Below are 5,860 nucleotides of genomic sequence, written 5' to 3' on the forward strand. Positions count from 1 at the left end.
GGACGGGGGAGAGCGCCCGGCGCTGTGCACACGCCCGTCAGTGCAGGACGGGGGAGAGCGCCCGGCGCTGTGCACACGCCCGTCAGTGCAGGACGCGGGAGAGCGCCCGGCTCTGTGCACACGCCCGTCAGTGCAGGACGGGAGAGCGCCCGGCGCTGTGCACACGCCCGTCAGTGCAGGGGGACGGGGGAGAGCGCCCGGCGCTGTGCACACGCCCGTCAGTGCAGGGGGACGCGGGAGAGCGCCCGGCGCTGTGCACACGCCCGTCAGTGCAGGGGGACGGAGGAGAGCGCCCGGCGCTGTGCACACGCCCCTCAGTGCAGGGGGGCGTGGGAGAGCGCCCGGCGCTGTGCACACGCCCGTCAGTGCAGGACGGGAGAGCACCCGGCGCTGTGCACACGCCCGTCAGTGCAGGGGGACGCGGGAGAGCGCCCGGCGCTGTGCACACGCCCGTCAGTGCAGGGGGGCGTGGGAGAGCACCCGGCGCTGTGCACACGCCCATCAGTGCAGGACGGGGGAGAGCGCCCGGCGCTGTGCACACGCCCGTCAGTGCAGGGGGACGCGGGAGAGCGCCCGGCGCTGTGCACACGCCCGTCAGTGCAGGAGGAGAGCGCCCGGCGCTGTGCACACGCCCGTCAGTGCAGGGGGATGCGGGAGAGCGCCCGGCGCTGTGCACACGCCCGTCAGTGCAGGGGTACGCGGGAGAGCGCCTGGCGCTGTGCACACGCCTGTCAGTGCAGGACGCGGGAGAGCGCCCGGCGCTGTGCACACGCCCGTCAGTGCAGGAGGAGAGCGCCCGGCGCTGTGCACACGCCCGTCAGTGCAGGAGGACGCGGGAGAGCGCCCGGCGCTGTGCACACGCCCCTCAGTGCAGGGGGACGGGGGAGAGCGCCCGGCGCTGTGCACACGCCCCTCAGTGCAGGGGGACGGGGGAGAGCGCCCGGCGCTGTGCACACGCCCGTCAGTGCAGGACGGGGGAGAGCGCCCGGTGCTGTGCACACGCCCATCAGTGCAGGGGGACGCGGGAGAGTGCCCAGCGCTGTGCACACGCCTGTCAGTGCAGGACGGGGTAGAGCGCCCAGCGCTGTGCACACACCCGTCCGTGGCAAACGCTCGGTGACAGCTTGGTGTCCACATGGGAGACAGGTTTAAGCCCTGCCCACAGAAACAGAATCTCACTCAAAACGATCTGGGCCTTTCTCACACCTGAATCCATCATGATTCCCGAAGAAAACATGAGACAGCATCTTCGTAAAACTGACAGCAGGAGTCGGGGGAAATGCACATGGTGGCACATTAAAGGCGTTTTGTTTTTATTGGTGTGTGTGTGTGTGTGTGTGTGTGTGGTGTTGGGATCACACTCAGGACCTCCAGCTAATCTCCTCTGCGTTAGTCACTTTGGGAGAGGTCTAGTACTTATGTCTGGACTGATATCCTTCTGTTTATACTCCCTGAGCAGCTGGGATGACAGGCAGTCGCACCGTGCTCAACTTCTCGTTAGGAAGGGAGTCTGAGACCTTTTTATCTTCGAGGCAGCCCTCAACCACGATCATCCTCCGGTCTCCTGAGCATCTGCGATCACAGGTGTGAGCTGCTACTTGACCTGGGCTTCACAGCTCACACCTGCAATCCCAGCACTCAGTCGGCAGAGGGAGGAGGATCCACAGATTCAGCCTGCACAAATGATTTTTTTTTAACATTTAAAAGAGAAGCCTAAGAAAATAACACAAGCCATTGTTCAGGAAAAAAGTCATCCACATCTCTATCTGTCTCTATCTATCTATCTATCTATCTATCTATCTATCTATCTATCTATCTATCTATCTATCTATCTATCTACCTACCTACCTATCTATCTATCTACCTACCTATCTACCTATGCACCTGATAAAGGGTTTGTATCCACAATGTGTAAAAGAGACAACTCCTGAACAGAGAGACAAACCGCCTGATAAGAAACAGGACTTCGGGGCTGGGAAGGTGGCTCAGTGGTAGAGCGCTTGCCTTGCATGGATGAGGCCCTGGGTTAAATTTCTCAGCACCAAATAAGCAGAAAAAGCTGGAAGTGGTGCTGTGGTTCAAGTGGTAGGGTGCTAGCCTTGAGCTGAAGAGCTGAGGGACAGTGTTCAGGCCCCACGACTGCCCCCCCCCCAAAAAAAGAAACAGGACTTTCCAAAAGAAAAGATGAAAATACTTTAATGGAACCGACTCTTACAAAGGTGGAGGGGGAGGGGGGTGGAGGAAATCTAGAGGGAGGGAGTTGGCCCAAACACATCAGATATGTGTGTGAAAATGTCACCGTGGAGCTCACGGCCAGCCAGGGGTCAGGATGGCGAGGAAAGTCTGGCACAGCATGGGACGGAGCCGGGCTCCCCGCCCGGCCTGGCCAGGGCTGGCTGGACTCGGAGCTGAAGTGGAGGAGGCAGCGGGGCCTGGGCTCTGGCTCCTGTGAGCACAGGCTGCCCCTCTGCGGTGGGAGGGGCCGGGCTACGCTGGCTTCTTGGAGTGTGTGGCTGTGGCCCAGGGGTGACGTCCTGTTCCCGGGAACTCTGTCCTGCCAGAGCAGCTCTGGCGGGTCCAGGACCTGAGGCAGGGAGGTGGACACGGGCCTGGGCCTGGGAAGAGGCAGCTGGGAGCAGAGAGCCCCGGTCATTCAGAGGATGGGCTGGGCTCCGGCTCTTTGATGGGGGCCCTGGCTGCTTTGGGGGAAAGGGGGGACAGACAGGGTGGGGAGAGGCGGGCTGCTGTGCAGCCTGGGGAAGGTGATGGGGGGTGGAGGCCAGGGAGGCCCAGCTGCTCACCGGCCTGGGCCTCCTTGGAGGCCTGCTGGGGCCAGGGTCCTCTGGGCTTGAAGGCCCCAGGGCAGGGGCAGGGGGAGACCCGAGCTCAGCTGAGTGACCGGGGTGGGGGTCTGTGGCGTGGGCTGCACCCACCCAGAGCCTTGCCTTACGGGACTCTGACCTCTGACCCCCCCCCGTAGGCATGAAGGTCTGTCCTCGTGTGTACCATGCCGGGAGGGGCAGAGCGGGGTGCCCGTGTGCAGCCCCTGCCTGCCCAAGACTGGCTGTGAGGCAGCGCTGGGACTCCTTCCCAAACTCGGATGGCAGCGACACCAGCTGTGGCCACGAGACGCGTGGTCCCAGAGGATGCTGGACCTGCAGCTCCCGGAGGAATCCACACAAGGAGTCCCCGTGTGGCCACCCTGGTTCGCAACTGACTTATTCTCTTTGACTTGGCTTTATTTGGAACTGGCATAGAAGGGTTGAACATACATACATACACACATATATATTTTTCCCTGCCTACACTGGGATTTGAACTCAAGGCCTGCATGCAGCCCCTTAGCTTCGTGTGCTTAAGGCCGGCACCCTGCCATGTGAGCCACAGCCCCATTTCCGGGACCCTGTCATCTCACCTCCATTTGAGGCTCCCTTTGCAGTTTCCCGATGCTAACTGCTTCCTGCCATTCCTCCCTCATGGGTTTAAGACCCTCTGATTTTTTAGGGTGTGGGAAGTTGAACTCGGTCTCTGGTTACTTCTTGCTCACATACGGCTTTGGCCTAGATCAGGGGTCTTTTGCTCTTACTCTTAAGTGTCGATGGAGACATCTGGGGTGGATGGGATTCAAGTCCTGGATGATCCAGGGGACCCCTGTAAAAGGAAGGGGCACATCATTTGGAGATTTCTGACCAGCCATGCTGGGGCCGCGCAGACCCAGCTGGGCCCGGGAGACATCCCAGCCACACAGCAGCCGGAACCACAGTGACGGCCACCAGGCAGCAACACTGAACGCTGCCACCTTCTCTTAGCACCTGAACGCAGAGGAGCGTGAGGACGGAGGAGGCGACCCGGCACTGGCCAGGGCTCAGCCGCGCCGGCTGGGCTGTCTGAAGCCCAGCGGCACACGGTGTGGCTGCCTGTGCGCTAGGTGGGCCTTCCCGTCCGGCGGCCGGAGGCCTGCGGCGCCCTGGGAAGACGCCCTCACGCGGCTCCGTGCTGCAATTCCGCCACGCGAGCCACTTCTAGAGACTGGAGAGAAGAGTCTCGTGAGTTTTCTTCTCCCTGAGCTGGCTTCGAACCTTGATCTTCAGATCTCAGCCACCAGAGCCCCCAGCCAAGTATTCCCTAAAGAAGCAATTCAGTGGCCTTTCCTCTTGCCTAGTATCATTTTTCCTCCTGTTATTATGAACTTTGCAGTCCTGGGCTCCAACCCCGGGCCCCATGCCTGCCAGGCACGGGCTCGGCAGTGGGCAGCACCCACAGGCCCTTTCTTCCTGTTATTCTTGGTTATGTAACCTGAGTTTTCAGTTCATGATTATCTTCCACAGAACCAGCACTGTTCCCTTAGTTTCAGGCTTTATTTCTACCTCACGCTTTCCTATTTTCATTTCCCTGAAAACGAAGTGACTTTTTTTTTTTTATTACTAGTATTAGCACTAAGATTTATTGCCAGTAGCAGAGTTTGAACTCAGGACCTCACACTTGCTCAGCTGTCTTGCTCGCTGGCACTCTCCCAGTTGACCCAAATACCACTCAGATGTGGGACTGCACGTGCACATCTTTCCCCTTCCAACACTGCGCTCTGCGGAATCTTCCAGCACGTGCGGGGACATGAGGAGGGCGGGGACTCAGCCTGGGAAGTGGGCGGGCAGCTGGTGCTGCCAGTCAGCACCACCCAGCCGAGGCAGAAAAGCTGACTGTCCAGGGGTCTGCGTCTCGGCAGGTGAAGGAGCCCCGAGTTCAAATCCCGCCCTTGCTGACTTTTGCCAGACTGTGAAAGTGTTCGGCGTCTCCACGTGAAAAGCGGAGACTACCCAGGGCACAAACGGCTGGAGCTGTGGGTCTGCGCCCATCCCAGAGCCTCTGGCTCTCACTAGCCCGGGGGGCGACAGGCGGGAGGCAGACCGGAGGCAGGGGCAGGGCGCGGGCAGCCAGTTCTGCAGCCTCGTCCGGGGACATGGGTGGAAGGTGATGTGTCAGTGGATTTTCAAGCCCATACCAGAGCCATGTGTGCCAGCTCCGGGGTTTGCACTCAGGGCTTGGTGCCTGAGAGTGGCTCATTTTACCTGTTTGGATTGTGCTGGTCTGGCCATTTGCTGACAGGACAGAAAAGCTAGAAGAAACCGTGCGTGTTTGGTCCTGACCTGCGCAGGCTTCTGGGAAGCCACCCGGGCCTACCGGCTGCGCGGGAGGGAGAGGAGGCCAGCGGGCGACCCTGGGTGTGGTCAGCCAGAGCTGGGCAGACCCTCACAGAGCAGCAGGCCACACCATGTGTCTCAGGGCACTGAATAACAGTGACTAGAAGAGCCACTGAGATCCTTCCAGAATGTTCTGTCCTGCCGCCACTCTGCAGACACCGCCATCCTTGAGAGCCAGGACGGCTGCACCCCACCCCTCATGCTAAATATCCCGATAAGCCAGATGCCCGTGGCTCACGCCTGTCATCCCAGCCACTCAGGAGGCTGAGCCCCTAAGACCAAGGTTCAAAGCCAGCCTGGGCAGCAAAGTCTGCGAGACTCTGACCTCCAATGAACCACCCAAAAGCCAGAAGTGGAGGTGTGGCTCCTCAGGGACAATGCCCAGCCCTGAGTTCAAGTTCTAATACTGGCATGCATGCGCTCACCCGTGGGCACACAGGAGTGCAGGAGTCGCCATTGTACCCGTGGTCTCCAGGGCTGCGCCTGCCCCCATCCTGGCTGGCAGCCAGGGTTGGCTGGCACTGTACCGTGGTGCTGGGCAGCGTGGTGCAGCAAGCCCCTTCACCCCCATGGCGCTGGAAGCAAGGAGGACAGGAAGGTGGCAGGGTGCCATAGTCCCTCTCAAGACCTAAGACCCTCCGCTGGGCCCTGCCTGCTGGAGG

The sequence above is a fragment of the Dipodomys ordii genome, unplaced genomic scaffold (assembly GCF_000151885.1).
Source record: "Dipodomys ordii isolate 6190 unplaced genomic scaffold, Dord_2.0 Scaffold54, whole genome shotgun sequence".
Lineage (NCBI taxonomy): Eukaryota > Metazoa > Chordata > Mammalia > Rodentia > Heteromyidae > Dipodomys > Dipodomys ordii.